Consider the following 16832-nt stretch of genomic DNA (forward strand, 5'->3'; position numbering starts at 1 on the left):
TTTTGAGGTGCTTTTGGTCTACTTCTCTGTGTCAGGTAGCTCCTATTTAAGTGATTTCTTGATTGAAACAGGTGTGGCAGTAATCAGGCCTGGGGGTGACTACAGAAATTGAACTCAGGTGTGATAAACCACAGTTAAGTTATTTTTTAACAAGGGGGGCAATCACTTTTTCACACAGGGCCATGTAGATTTGGAGTTTTTTTTCTCCCTTAATAACGTAAACCTTCATTTAAAAACTGCATTTTGTGTTCAATTATGTTATCTTTGACTAATAGTTAACGGTTTTTGATGAGCAGAAACATTTAAGTGTGACAAACATGCAAAAGAATAAGAAATCAGGAAGGGGGCAAATAGTTTTTCACACCACTGTAGATCATACGGGATTGATTCTGGAGTGCAGACTACATCAGAACCTCATATTGTATTGAATACGGACTTGATAGTGGTGATGAGTAATAATACATCTGAACACAAAGTAAAATTAGTGAACTGTCAAAAAAGCACATTTTCTATTCCAAGAGCAGCTATAAATCCATTTTCTTTATTATTGCTCTCTAATTATTTTAGTCTTTGTAATGTTTTTCTTAGGGATAATTTGAGTTCCTGGTTCCTCAGACTGTAGATCACAGGATTTAGAGAGGGAGTTAATATTGCATAAAATACAGACACCACTTTGCCCTCAAATAAATGGCCGTTTGCATTTGAGCGAAAGTAGTTGAAGAAAATAGTAGTGTAAAATACAGAGACCACAGTTAGATGGGAGGAGCAGGTGGAGAAAGCTTTGGATCTTGTGTGTTTTAAAGTCATTTTCAGTACAGTGGTGATTATAGGGATGTATGGGTAAAAGGTGAGTCCTAAAATTCCAGCTCCATACGGTATTCCAAGAAGAAATATAAGCAATACATTGATGAATGTGTCACTACAGGAGATCTGAAGCAACTGGGGCAGGTCACAAAAGAAACTTTGCAAAACATTTGGGAGGCAAAAGGTCAGTGTAGTTAAGAAAAGAGTGTGCACCAAGGTATATATTGCAGTAAAGAGCAACACACCTGATACAAACTGAACACAAACATCCCAGCTCATTATCTGCATGTAGTGAAGAGGGTGGCAGATGGCAATGTATCTGTCATAGGACATCACTGCCAACACAGACATTTCTGATGCAATGAAAAGGCTGAAGAAGTAGAACTGAGTTATACAAGCTGGTACAGAAATTATTCTTGTTTCTCTGAGTAAATCAAAGAGCATTCTTGGCACAATAACCGAGGAACAACTCATATCCAGACATGCCAGGGTTCCAAGGAAGAAGTACATGGGGGTGTGAAGATGGGAATCAGTGAAGATCAGGAGAAGGATGAGAAGGTTCCCACTCAGAGCTGTAAGATAGATGAGGAGAAACACCAGGAACAGAGGAAGCTGAAGACTTGGAAGATCAGACAGACCAGCGAGAACCAATGTATACACTGTTGTTTGGTTTTCCATTTTGCATTGATATTGCCTATAAATATTAACAATGCCATAACAATGTAATACATTAGAACAGAGACTGAGACTGACCTTTGAAAAAAACCCCATAAAAATGAAGATGGAGACAGAGAAGTGAAGAAGTCTATCTGTAGTGTGAGAGCTCTAGGGAAGTATCTGTAGTATGTCTGACTTTTTCCATGTAGTGTGAGAGTCTGTAGGTGGGAATATGCCTAATGTGAAAAAGGGGTTCCTAAGGTATGAGCTTAAGAGATGTATGTAAATGTAGTGGGTATGATTGTGTTCTGTACAATTAACATTCTCAGTTGTGACACCACTGATATTATATCAATAATGATTATGGACTCCAAACCCAAGATTGATTACACTAGTATTTGTATTTAGTCTTTGCCCTGTCTGCAAACCTTAGTCAATAATGAAGATCGTCACAAGGTGGTGAGAAATTACTTCATTCATTCAATAGAAAGATGGTTTGAGTTCCTTTCTAACAAGAATGTATGTTTATATATACAGTGGCTATAAAAAGTCTACACACCCCTGATAAAATGTCAGGTTCCTGTGCTGTACAAAAATGAGACAAAGATAAATTTTTCCACCTTTAATGTAACCTATAAACTGTACCACTCAATTGAAAAACAAACTGAAATCTTTTAGGTGGAGGGAAAAAAACCCAAAAAAACTAAAATAATATGGTTGCATAAGTGTGCACCCCCTTAAACTAACACTTTGTTGAAGCACCTTTTGATTTTATTACAGTCTTTTTGGGTATGAGTCTATCAGCATGGCACATTTTGACTTTGCAAGATTTGCCCACCCTTCTTTGCAGAAACACTCCAAATCTGTCAGATTGTGAGGGCATCTCCTGGGCACAGCCCTCTTCAGATCACCCCACAGATTTTCAATGGGATTCAGGTCTGGGCTGTGGCTGGGCCATTCCAAAACTTTAATCTTGTTCCGGTGAAGCCATTCCTTTGTTGATTTGGATGTATGCTTTGGGTCGTTGTCATGCTGAAAGATGAAGTTCCTCCTCATGTTCAGCTTTCTAGCAGAAGCCTGAAGGTTTTGTGCCAATATTGACTGGTATTTGGAACGGTTCCTAATTCCCTCTATCTTAACTAAGGCCCCAGTTCCAGCTGAAGAAAAACAGCCCCAAAGCCTGATGCTGCCACCGCCATGCTTCACTGTGGGTATGGTGTTCTTTTGGTGATGTGCAGTATTGTTTTTGCACCAAACATATTTTTTGGAATTATGGTCAAAAAGTTCAACCTTGGTTTCATCAGACCATAACACCTTTTCCCATGTGCTTTTGGGAGACTTCAGATGTGTTTTTGCAAAATGTAGCCTGGCTTGGGCTTTCCCCTTGCCACTCTAGCCCATAGCCCAGACATAAGAAGAATACGGGAGATTGTTGTCACATGTACCACACAGCCAGTACTTGCCAGATATTCCTGCAGCTCCTTTAATGTTGCTGTAGGCCTCTTGATAGCTCCCTGAACAGTTTTCTCCTCGTCTTTTCATCAATTTTGGAGGGACATCCAGTTCTTGGTAATGTCACTGTTGTGCCATATTTCTCCACTTGATGATCACTGTCTCCACTGTGTTCCATGGTATATCTAATGCCTTGGAAATTCTTTTGTACCCTTCTCCTGACTGATATCTTTTAACAATAGGATCCCTCTGATGCTTTGGAAGCTCTTTGTAGACCATGGCTATTGCTGTGGGATGCGGCTAAAAAAATGTCAGGAAAGACCAACTAGAGCAGCTGAACTGTATTTGGGGTTAATCGGAGGTGGAAAAAGTTTTGAAATTATTTATCTTTGTCTCATTTTTGTACAGCACAGGAACCTGACATTTTACCCGGGGTGTGTATATATTCTATATATTCTCTCTATATTTTTTTAAATAGAAGTAATAGCAAGTTCATTTATCCAGTTTGTAATATTTAGCCCCACTTACATACACTTACTGCATAAATGGTTTGGTTAAAAAACATTTCCATAGCTAACCAGAGTGGTTCTTTTTCTAAAAAATAGGGCATTTTGTAAAGACCCTGACCCTGCTCACATATGAAGGCAAATCTATAGAATCTCTTCATCAGTAGAACTACAGGTGGAGAATGCGGGACCGTATGTGGAAGAAAAGTGCTTTATGTGACTCATTAGTCGACCTCAGAATGATAATTAGTGGCATGTTTTCGAAAATAATAATAATAAATAACATCAAATAAACATTTTTAAGAATACAATAGAATAAGTCCTACCTGTAATATGAAGAAAGCTTCTGTGATCAGTGAGAAACCTCAGCCATAAATACCGTTCCTTCTAAGCCTCCCAAACCCCCAGAGTCTGATTACATGTAACAGTTCCCAGGGGGCCATGCAGGCTTCTCAATTGGTTTCTATCCCTCCTGTGGTTTGTTAAAGAGGAATTAACGTTCGAATACTGGACTCAGCATAGCTCCACACATTGCTAGGCAAGCAAAAACATGGTGGGGCTCATTTATAACTGCCCTTGCCACAAGATCAAGGGTAATAAATGGCACAGAAGTGTCCCAGTGTTTCTCTGCACATCTAGTGCTGGATTTAAGGTGCAGAACAGCCTTGTCATTAGGGCAGGTGATCAATACAGGGCCCCGCAGTCACCCCTTAACAATGACAATTTAAGAGAGTAAGTAGAGGGTGGAATGGGGAATGATTCAATGTCTCCCCATGCCCCACCCCTTGAATATAGTGCAGCCATATTGGCAGAAAGAGACTTGTGGCCATTCGAAATATGGTTGATTTGTGATTACACTTTGAATCTTACTTGCACATCTCTAGTATCTACCAGTAATATCTACTAGCCTAGGATAACTCAACATGTTTCACCTTCATGGTGAGAAGATTTATCATATCTATATATATATATACCTAACCTTGCCTAGCCTTATATATATCTAGCCTTATCTAGTGCATATATATACATTGTTTTTGTTTTTAAGCTTTTAAGGTTTAGTTTTTGTCCTATGACCAAACAGGGACCAATAAAGTCAGTAGACTTCACACAACTGGCCGAGGGGTCTCGACAACATATCCTGGTCGCCATTAACCCTACCAGCCAGCAATTGGTCACTAATCCTGTAGAAATACAAAATATTTTTCATCAATATTTTTGTGAAGTAGACAGTACAATTCCTGATACATGAACAGAAGCAAATACTCTCCTAACTAAGGCAAAACTGCAAAAGCTAACAAGCGCCCAAAGAGAACAACTAAATGTACCTATTAGCCAATAAGAAGAGAATGTTAAACATCTTCCCACTGCCAAATACTCAGGTCCTGATGGATTTAGCAATGAATATTATAAACAACTAGGGATACAAGTTACTAATATTCTTTCTGACTTCTTCTTCTTATTATTCAATAATACACAATCCTTTCTAATTTTGATGAGGCTTTCAATATTCTAATCTCTAAACCAAAGAAAAATTGTGAGAATCTCTCATATCATCCTATCTCTTTCTTCAAAATATTGGCTAAAATACTGGCTAATATCCTTCAAAATATTATGTCTGCTTTACTCACAGAACATTTGTTGGGCTTCGGTCAAGGCGGACACTTTGTTAAAGGTATTAAAGGTGTTACCATATTATCAACACAATTCCGGGAGGCCCATGCTAACCACTAAACCAAGTTGAGATGCAGATAAAGAGTTGGCTACGGTCCTTTAGTCACACCTGTTAAATATTAGAACACAGATTGGTTGGACAAACGTTTCAAAGTATATAAAAGAATAAACACTACGGGCCTGATTCACTAAAGGGCGATAAAACGTGCGCTATTTTTATTGTGCGCTAAAATTTTTACTGCGTCTTAATTTTGGCGATTTTTCGCACGATTCACTATAAGCATACTTGCGCTTTTTTACGCGCGATATTGCATGAGTTATTTAACTCGCGAAGACTATTTCAATGCGGTATTTGCTGGTACATGTGCTAAATTACGCCCGCGAATAGTCGCCGCATATGAATGGTAGCATAGAAATAGTGAATAAAAATTGTCGCCGCATATAAATGGTGTATATAAATATTAGCCACATATAAATGGTAGCAAATAAATGGTAGCATATAAATGGTAGCATATAAATGGTAGCATATAAATGGTAGCATATAAATGGTATCATATAAATAGTAGCATATAAATGGTAGCATATAAATGGTAGCATATAAATGGTAGCATATAAATGGTAGCATATAAATGGTAGCATATAAATAGTAGCATATAAATGGTATCATATAAATGGTATCATATAAATGGTAGCATATAAATGGTAGCATATAAATGGTAGCATATAAATGGTAGCATATAAATAGTAGCATATAAATGGTAGCATATAAATGGTATCATATAAATAGTAGCATATAAATGGTAGCATATAAATGGTAGCATATAAATGGTAGCATATAAATAGTAGCATATAAATGGTAGCATATAAATGGTATCATATAAATAGTAGCATATAAATGGTAGCATATAAATGGTAGCATATAAATGGTAGCATATAAATAGTAGCATATAAATGGTAGCATATAAATAGTAGCATATAAATGGTAGCATATAAATAGTAGCATATAAATGGTAGCATATAAATGGTATCATATAAATAGTAGCATATAAATGGTATCATATAAATGGTAGCATATAAATAGTAGCATATAAATAGTAGCATATAAATAGTAGATGCTTATAAATAGTAGCCACTAGTGATGAGCGAATGTGTTCTGGTTTCTTTAGTGAAAAATTAGCAAATCTTTCGAAAGATCCACGAAACGGCAAAAATGTTGTGCGGGCAAAAAAATTGTTGCTGGGACTATTATTTTTTGACGCTTGTATCAATTTTTGTATGTGCGGTGAATTTTTGCGTGGCGAATTTTTTCATGAGTTTTGCCATTGGCGGATTGTTTTGCGAAACGCATGAAAAAATCCGCCGCGAAAAAATTCAACGCACGTCCAAAAATTTGCTGCGAATCCATGCCTGGCGAAGCATTTCATCACTTGTAGCCAAATATAAATAGTCGCGCAAATGAACGCACGCCATGTTAGCCATACACGCCAATACTTTCGTAAAATTACTGTATTAAAAATGAACATTTCGCTGCAAACTGGCGGCTGCGTCACTCTAGGGGAAACACAGACTTGAATAAATAACACTGTAAGTCCATATTTTATTGCAAAAACTCATTTACTGTACTTTTGTATAATTTTTCGCCTGCCTGTAGTAGGTGTTAATTTTCGCATAGCCGAATGCAATATTTAGCGCGCAAAAGTTATAGTGAATCATGCGATCGTATTCTTTTCAGCGCAGAAATTAACGCATGCGGTAAAACTAGTGCGAGAATTAACCCATGCGAAAATGGCGATTTTTCGCACGCGCGCAAATTATTTTGTGTTTTTTAACGCAAAAAAGCGTGCGATCATTTTTATCGCCCTTTAGTGAATCAGGCCCTACATGTCAAACCACACTAATGGGGTAAATATTACAAAATAATATGGGCAAAAGAACACATAACATACTGGGAAAATGTATGTCCCACTACCGTAGGCTTCATAGTTACTTAGTTAAGTTGGGCTTAAAAGAGACCTATCAAGTCTACCTAAAGTCTATCAGGCCCTCTAAATGAACCCCCAGGACACATATATACACATACTATCTATACACATATATAAATTATAAATACAAATATCCATACTAACTGTAGATCTTAAGATCATGATATCCTTGGATCTCTGTACCTTAAGCCTACTAAGAAATGATTTAAACATGAATTAAACCCAATAGGGTTGTCCTGCCCCCAATAAGAGGTAATTATATCTTAGTTGGGATCAAGTACAGGTACTGTTTTATTATTACAGAGAAAAGGGAATCATTTAACCATTAAATAAACCCAATAGGGCTGTTCTGCCCCCAATAAGGGGTAATTATATCTTAGTTGGGATCAAGTACAGGTACTGTTTTATTATTACAGAGAAAAGGGAATCATTTAACCATTAAATAAACCCAATAGGGCTGTTCTGCCCCCAATAAGGGGTAATTATATCTTAGTTGGGATCAAGTACAGGTACTGTTTTATTATTACAGAGAAAAGGGAATCATTTAACCATGAAATAAACCCAATAGGACTGTTCTGCCCCAATAAGGGGTAATTATATCTTAGTTGGGATCAAGTACAGGTACTGTTTTATTATTACAGAGAAAAGGGAATCATTTAACCATGAAATAAACCCAATAGGGCTGTTCTGCCCCCAATAAGGGGTAATTATATCTTAGTTGGGATCAAGTACAGGTACTGTTTTATTATACAGAGAGAAGGGAATCATTAAAAAAAAATAGAGAATTATTAGCTTATAACACAGTCTACGGGTTTCCAGATAATGTATCCCATAATCTGAGGAAATTAAGAGTTAGAAATACCTCATTCTATCATTTATTGGTAGAGTGAAGTTAATTAATTGCTGTTAGCATCCCCTTAAATTAGTGTATCCTTTACAAACCCTTCTATTTATGCTGGAACAAACATCTTAAAGAAAACTTACATCCATATCAAGAAGTATCCCAAACTCAATACAAAAGTTCAGTTTAAAAAATCACATTTATATTCAAATATCCATATTAAGAACATACAAAAAAAACATCCTGAGCACTTTGATGAAAGTATTAAATCAGGGCATCCAACATATTTAGAAGTCTCTCTTCTGGTTGGCTTTATGGCACAGGATTGATTCTGGGGTGTAGCCTACATCAGAACCTCATATTGTATTGAATATAGAGTTGATAGTCGTAGTGGTGATGAGTAATAATACATCTGAACACTAAGTAAAATTAGTGAACTGTCAAAAAAGCTAATTTTCTATTCCAAGAGCAGCTATAAATCCATTTTCTTTATTATTGCTCTCTAATTATTTTAGTCTTTGTAATGTTCTTCTTAGGGATAATTTGAGTTCCTGGTTCCTCAGACTGTAGATCACAGGGTTTAGAGAGGGAGTTAATATTGCATAAAATACAGACACCACTTTGCCCTCAAATAATTGGCCGGTTGCATTTGAGCGAAAGTAGTTGAAGAAAATAGTAGTGTAAAATATAGAGACGACAGTTAGATGGGAGGAGCAGGTGGAGAAAGCTTTGGCTCTTGTGTGTTTAGAAGTCATTTTCAGTACAGTGGTGATTATAGGGATGTATGGGTAAAAGGTGAGTCCTAAAATTCCTACTCCATACGGTATTCCAAGAAGAAATATAAGCAATACATTGATGGATGTGTCACTACAGGAGACCTCAAGCAACTGGGGCTGGTCACAAAAGAAACTTTGCAAAACATTTGGAAGGCAAAAGGTCAGTTTAGTTAAGAAAAGAGTGTGCACCAAGGTATATATTGCAGTAAAGAGCAACACACCTGATACAAACTGAACACAAACTTTCCAGCTCATTATCTGCATGTAGTGAAGAGGGCGGCAGATGGCAATGTATCTGTCATAGGACATCACTGCCAGCACAGACATTTCTGATGCAATGAAAAGGCTGAAGAAGTAGAACTGAGTTATACAAGCTGGTACAGAAATTATTCTTGTTTCTCTGAGTAAATCAAAGAGCATTCTTGGCACAATAACCGAGGAACAACTCATATCCAGACATGCCAGGGTTCCAAGGAAGAAGTACATGGGGGTGTGAAGATGGGAATCAGTGAAGATCAGGAGAAGGATGAGAAGGTTCCCAGTCAGAGCTGTAAGATAGACCTGGAGAAACACCAGGAACAGAGGAAGCTGAAGACTTGGAAGTTCAGACAGACCAGCAAGAACCAATGTATACACTGTTGTTTGGTTTTTCATTTTGCATGGATATTGCCTATAAATATTAACAATGCCATAACAATGTAATACATTAGAACAGAGACTAAGACTGACCTTTGAAAAAAAACCATAAAAATTAAGATGAAGACAGAGAAGTGAAGAAGTCTATCTGTAGTGTGAGAGCTCTAGGGAAGTATCTGTAGAATATCTGATGTTTTCCATGTAGTGTGAGAGTCTGTAGGTGGGAATATACCTAATGTGAAAAGGGGTTGCTAAGGGATGAGCTTAAGAGAGAGCAGCATGTAAATGTAGTGTGTATGATTGTGTTCTTGTACTATTAACATTCTCAGTTGTGACACCACTGATATTATATCAATAATGATTATGGACTCCAAACCGAAGATTGATTACACTAGTATTTGTATTTAGTCTTTGTCCTGTCCACAAACCTTAGTCAATAATGAAGAATGTCACAAGGTGGTGAGAAATTACTTCATTCATTCAATAGAAAGATGGTTTGAGTTCCTTTCCAACAAGAATGTATATTAATATATATTCTATATATTCTCTCTATTTTTTTTTAAATAGAAGTAATAGCAAATTCATTTATCCTGTCTGTAATATTTAGGCCCACTTACATACACTTACTGCATAAATGGTTTGGTTAAAAAACATTTCCATAGCCATCCTGAGCGGTTCTTTTTCTAAACAATAGTGCTTTTTGTAAAGGCCCTGACTCTGCTCACAAATGAAGGCAAATCTATAGAATCTCTTCATCAGTAGAACTACAGGTGGAGAATGCGGGATCGTATGTGCAAAGAAAATACTTTATGTGACTCATTAGTTGACCTCAGAATAATAATTAGTGGCATGTTTTAGAAAACAATAATAATTTATTCTAACTGTGAGCAAATATCTGTTGGTTTTATCAGTTCACTTTGTGGAAAGAATTCAGGGATCCCCTTAAATAACATCAAATAAACATTTTAAAGAATACAATAAAATAAGTCCTACCTGGAATATGAAGAAAGCTTCTGTGATCAGTGAGAAACCTCAGCCATAAATACCTTTCCTTCTAAGCCTCCCAAACCACCAGAGTCTGATTACATGTAACAGTTCCCAGGGGGCCATGCAGGCTTCTCAATTATTTTCTGTCTCCTCTAGGGTTTGTTAAAGGGGAATTAACATTCGAATACTGGACTCAGCATAGCTCCACACATTGCTAGGCAAGCAAAAACATAGTGGGGCTCATTTATAACTGCCCTTGCCACAAGATCAAGGGTAATAAATGGCACAAAAGTGTCCCAGTGTTTCCCTGCACATCTAGTGCTGGATTTAAGGTGCAGAACAGCCTTGTCATTAGGGCAGGTGATAAATACAGGGCCCCGCAGCCACCCCTTAACAATGACAATTTAAGAGAGTAAGTAGTGGGTGGAATGGGGAATGATTCAATGTCTCCCCATGCCCCACCCCTTGAATATAGTGCAGCCATATTGGCAGAAAGAGACTTGTGGCCATTTGAAATATGGTTGATTTGTGATTACACTTTGAATCTTACTTGCACATCTCTAGTATCTACCAGTAATATCTACTAGCCTAGGATAACTCAACATGTTTCACCTTCATGGTGAAAAGATTTATCATATCTATATATATATATACCTAACCTTGCCTAGCCTTATATATATCTAGCCTTATCTAGTGCATATAAATACATTGTTTTTGTTTTTAAGCTTTTAAGGTTTAGTTTTTGTCATATGACCAAATAGGGACCAATAAAGTCAGTAGACTTCACGCAACTGGCCGAGGGGTCTTGACAACATATCCCGGTCGCCATTAACCCTACCGCCCAGTGATGGGTCACTAATCCTGTAGAAATACAAAATCTTTTTCATCAATATTTTTGTGAAGTAGACAGTACAATTCCTGATACATGAACAGAAGCAAATACTCTCCTAACTAAGGCAAAACTGCAAAAGCTAACAAGCGCCCAAAGAGAACTAAATGTACCTATTACCCAACAAGAAGAGAATGTTAAACATCTTCCCACTGCCAAATACTCAGGTCCTAAATGATTTAGCAATGAATATTATAAACAACTAGGGATACAAGTTACTAATATTCTTTCTAACTTTTTATTATTATTATTCAATAATACACAATCCTTTCTAATTTTGATGAGGCTTTCACTATTCTAATCTCTAAACCAAAGAAAAATTGTGAGAATCCCTCATATCATCCTATCTCTTTCTTCAAAATATTGGCTAAAATACTGGCTAATATCCTTCAAAATATTATGTCTACTTTACTCACAGAACTTCTGTTGGGCTTCGGTCAAGGCGGACACTTTGTTAAAGGTATTAGAGGTATAAGAGCAGCCATAGCTGTTACCATATTATCAACACAATTCCGGGAGGCCCATGCTAACCTCTAAACCAAGTTGAGATGCAGAAAAAGAGTTGGCTACGGTACTTTAGTCTAAATATTAGAATACAGATTGGTTGGACAAATGGTTTGAAAGTATACACACTACATGTCAAACCACACTAGCGAAATGGGGTAAATATAACAAAATAATATGGGCAAAAGAACACATAACATACTGGGAAAATGTATGTCCCACTACCATAGGCTTCATAGTTACTTAGTTAAGTTGGGCTGAAAAGAGACCTATCAAGTCTACCTAAAGTCTCTCAAGTTCAACCCCTCTAAATGAACCCCCAGGACACATATATACACATACTATCTATACACTTACATATATAAATTATAAATACAAATATCCATACTAACTGTAGATCTTAAGATCATGATATCCTTGGATCTCTGTACCTTAAGCCTACTAAGAAATCATTTAAACATGAATTAAACCCAATAGGGCTGTTCTGCCCCCAATAAGGGGTAATTATATCTTAGTTGGGATCAAGTACAGGTATTGTTTTATTATTACAGAGAAAAGGGAATCATTTAACCATTAAATAAACCCAATAGGACTGTTCTGCCCCAATAAGGGGTAATTATATCTTAGTTGGGATCAAGTACAGGTACTGTTTTATTATTACAGAGAAAAGGGAATCATTTAACCATGAAATAAACCCAATAGGGCTGTTCTGCCCCAATAAGGGGTAATTATATCTTAGTTGGCATCAAGTACAGGTACTGTTTTATTATTACAGAGAAAAGGGAATCATTTAACCATGAAATAAACCCAATAGGGCTGTTCTGCCCCCAATAAGGGGTAATTATATCTTAGTTGGGATCAAGTACAGGTACTGTTTTATTATTACAGAAAAAAGGGAATCATTTAACCATTAAATAAACCCAATAGGGCTGTTCTGCCCCAATAAGGGGTAATTATATCTTAGTTGGGATCAAGTACAGGTATAGTTTTATTATTACAGAGAAAAGGGAATCATTTAACCATTAAATAAACCCAATAGGACTGTTCTGCCCCAATAAGGGGTAATTATATCTTAGTTGGCATCAAGTACAGGTACTGTTTTATTATTACAGAGAAAAGGGAATCATTTAACCATGAAATAAACCCAATAGGGCTGTTCTGCCCCCAATAAGGGGTAATTATATCTTAGTTGGGATCAAGTACAGGTACTGTTTTATTATTACAGAAAAAAGGGAATTATTTAACCATTAAATAAACCCAATAGGACTGTTCTGCCCCAATAAGGGGTAATTATATCTTAGTCGGGATCAAGTACAGGTACTGTTTTATTATTACAGAGAAAAGGGAATCATTTAACCATGAAATAAACCCAATAGGGCTGTTCTGCCCCAATAAGGGGTAATTATATCTTAGTTGGGATCAAGTACAGGTACTGTTTTATTATTACAGAGAAAAGGGAATCATTTAACCATTAAATAAACCCAATAGGGCTGTTCTGCCCCCAATAAGGGGTAATTATATCTTAGTTGGGATCAAGTACAGGTACTGTTTTATTATTACAGAGATAAAGGAAATCAATTTTCAAAAATTTAATTACTAGAATTATTAGTTTATAACACTTTATAACACTCTGAACTTTCTGGATAACGGGTTCCCAGATAATGAATCCCATACTCTGCTATGATAACAATCTCTAAGGAAATTAAGAGTTAGAAATACCACATTCTATCCTTTATTAGTAGAGTGAAGTCAATTAAGATGATAGCATCCCCTTAAATGAGAGTATCCTTTACAAACCCTTCTATTTATGCTGGAACAAACAGATCTTAAAGAAATCTTACATCCATATCAAGAAGTATCCCAAACTCAATACAAAATTTCAGTTTAAAATCACATTTAAATTCAAATATCCATATTAAAAACCTACAGACCCCACAGAATGCCGCCTTATGCATTTCGTGCCCATAGGTACTTAGTTGTAGGCAATTGTGTCCCCTTAGGTTCCAAGTCACACCTAAGCACATACGTACCCCACCCATCATTAAAACATAATTGGTTAAAGGGAAACACAACTCCCCTCCATTCAAAGTGTTTAAAAAAAACATTAACAGGGTTTTTAGGTGGGTTCAGTGGTGGTTTGCTTTGAATGGAGGGGAGTGGTGTTGCTCCTTAACCAATTCCGTTTTTCTGGGTATGCATGGGATGTTTTCCATAACATCTACCTGCAAACATATGTCTAGTTCATTTATGCTTAAATGCCCCACACTCATGGTTTCTATATACAAATAAATGGAAAATATAATTATCAATTTTAATCACAATAACTAATTACCAGGATACGGACTGATCAGCCACAATAGAGGGTGAGGTTTCTCTACCACATCCTGAGCACTTTGATGAAAGTATTAAACCAGGGCATCCAACATATTTAGAAGTCTCTCTTCTGGTTGGCTTTACGGCACAGGATTGATTCTGGAGTGCAGCCTACATCAGAACCTCATATTGTATTGAATATAGAGTTGATAGTCATAGTGGTGATGAGTAATAATACATCTGAACACTAGGTATAATTAGAGAACTGTTAAAAATACACATTTTCTATTCCAAGAGCAGCTATAAATCCATTATCTTTATTATTGTTCTCGAACTATTGTAGTCTTTGTAATGTTCTTCTTAGGGATAATTTGAGTTCCTGGTTCCTCAGACTGTAGATTACAGGGTTTAGAGAGGGAGTTAATATTGCATAAAATACAGAAGCCACTTTGTCCTCAACTAAATGATTGTTTGCATTTGAGCGAAAGTAGTTGAAGAAACCAGCAGTGTAAAATATAGAGACGACAGTTAGATGGGAGGAGCAGGTGGAGAAAGCTTTGGATCTTGAGTGTTTTGAAGTCATTTTCAGTACAGTGGTGATTATAGGGATGTATGGGTAAAAGGTGAGTCCTAAAATACCTGCTCCATACGGTATTCCAAGGAGAAATATAAGCAATACATTGATGAATGTGTCACTACAGGAGGCCTCAAGCAACTGGGGCAGGTCACAAAAGAAACTTTGCAAAACATTTGGGAGGCAAAAGGTCAGTTTAGTTAGGAAAAGAGTGTGAACCATGGAATATATTGCACTAGAAACCAACACACCTGATACAAACTGAACACAAACATTCCAGGTCATTATCTGCATGTAGTGAAGAGGCCGACATATGGCAATGTATCTGTCATAGGACATCACTGCCAGCACAGATACCTCTGATAAACCAAAAAAGAAGAAAAAGAAAACTTGAGTTATACAAGCTGGTACAGAAATCATTCTTCTTTCTCTGAGTAAATCAAAGAGCATTCTTGGGGCAGTGACTGAGGAGTAACTCATATCCAGACATGCCAGGGTTCCAAGGAAGAAGTACATGGGGGTGTGAAGATGGGAATCAGTGAAGATCAGGAGAAGGATGAGAAGGTTCCCAGTAAGAGTTATAAGATAGATGAGGAGAAACACCAGGAACAGAGGAAGCTGAAGACTTGGAAGATCAGACAGACCAGCGAGAACCAATGTATACACTGTTGTTTGGTTTTCCATTTTGCATTTATATTGCCTATAAATATTAACAGTGCCATAACAATGTAATACATTAGAACAGAGACTGAGACTGACCTTTGAAAAAAAAAACATAAAAAAAAAGAAGGTGGAGACAGAGAAGACAGAGTGAACCTTCTCCCAAATGAAGGCAAATCTATAGAATCTCTTCATCAGTAGAACTACAGGTGGAGAATGCGGGACCGTATGTGGAAGGAAAGTGCTTTATGTGACCTCAAAATGATAATTAGTGGCATGTCTCATAATAAATTATTGTTATTTTCTAACTGTGAGCAAATATCTGTTGTTTTTATCAGTTCAGTGGAAAGAATTCAGGGATCCCCTTAATTAACATCAAATACATTTTTTTAAGAATACAATAAAATGCCTTACCTTTATTATGAAGAAAGCTTCTGTGATCAGTGAGAAACCTCAGCCATAAATACCTTTCCTTCTAAGCCTCCCAAACCCCCAGAGTCTGATTACATGTAACAGTTCCCAGGGGGCCATGCAGGCTTCTCAACTGTTTTCTATCCCTTCTATGGTTTGTTAAAGGGGAATTAACATTCAAATACTGGACTCAGCATAGCACCACACATAGTGGGCCTCATTTATAACTGCCCTTGCCACAAGTTCAAGGGTAATAAATGGCACAAAAGTGTCCCAGTGTTCCTCTGCGCATCTAGTGCTGGATTTAAAGTGCAGACCAGCCTTGTCATTAGGGCAGGTGATAAATACAGGGCCCCACAGGCACCGCCCGCAGCCACCCAACATTTATAAATCTGAATGACAATTTAAGAGAAAGTAGAGGGTGGAATGGGGAATGATTAAATGTCTCCCCATGCCCCACCCCATGAATATAATGAAGCCATATTGGAAGGAAGAGACTTGTGGCCATTCATTTAATGAGCTTTAGTTTTTATCCAGTATTTTATGACCAAATAGGGACCAATAAAGCCAGTAGACTTCACGCAACTGGACAAGGGGTCTTGACAACATATCCTCGTCGCCATTAACCCTACGGCCCAGTGATGGGTCACTAATCCTGTAGAAATACAAAATCTTTTTCATCAATATTTTTGTGAAGTAGACAATACAATTCCTGATACATGAACAGAAGCAAATATTCTCCTAACTAAGGCAAAACTGCAAAAGCTAACAAGCGCCCAAAGAGAACAACTAAATGTACCTATTAGCCAATAAGAAGAAAATATTAAACATCTTCCCACTGCCAAATCCTCAGATCCTGACTGATTTAGCAATGAATATTATAAACCACTAGGTATACAAGTTACTAATATTCTTTCTGACTTATTTAATAACATTATTCCATAATACACAATCCTTTCTAATTTTAATGGGGCTTTCACTCACTATTCTAATCTCTAAACTAAAGAAAAATTGTGAGAATCTCTCATATCATCCTATCTCTCGCTTCAAAATCTTGGCTAAAATATTTCCTTCAAAACATTATTTCTGCTTTACTCAGAACTTCTGTTGGGTTTCGTTCAAGGAGGACACTCAGTTAAAGGTATTAGGGCAGCCACTGTTACCATATT

This window comes from Xenopus tropicalis, chromosome 9 (assembly GCF_000004195.4).
Source record: "Xenopus tropicalis strain Nigerian chromosome 9, UCB_Xtro_10.0, whole genome shotgun sequence".
In the NCBI taxonomy this organism is placed as follows: Eukaryota; Metazoa; Chordata; class Amphibia; order Anura; family Pipidae; genus Xenopus; species Xenopus tropicalis.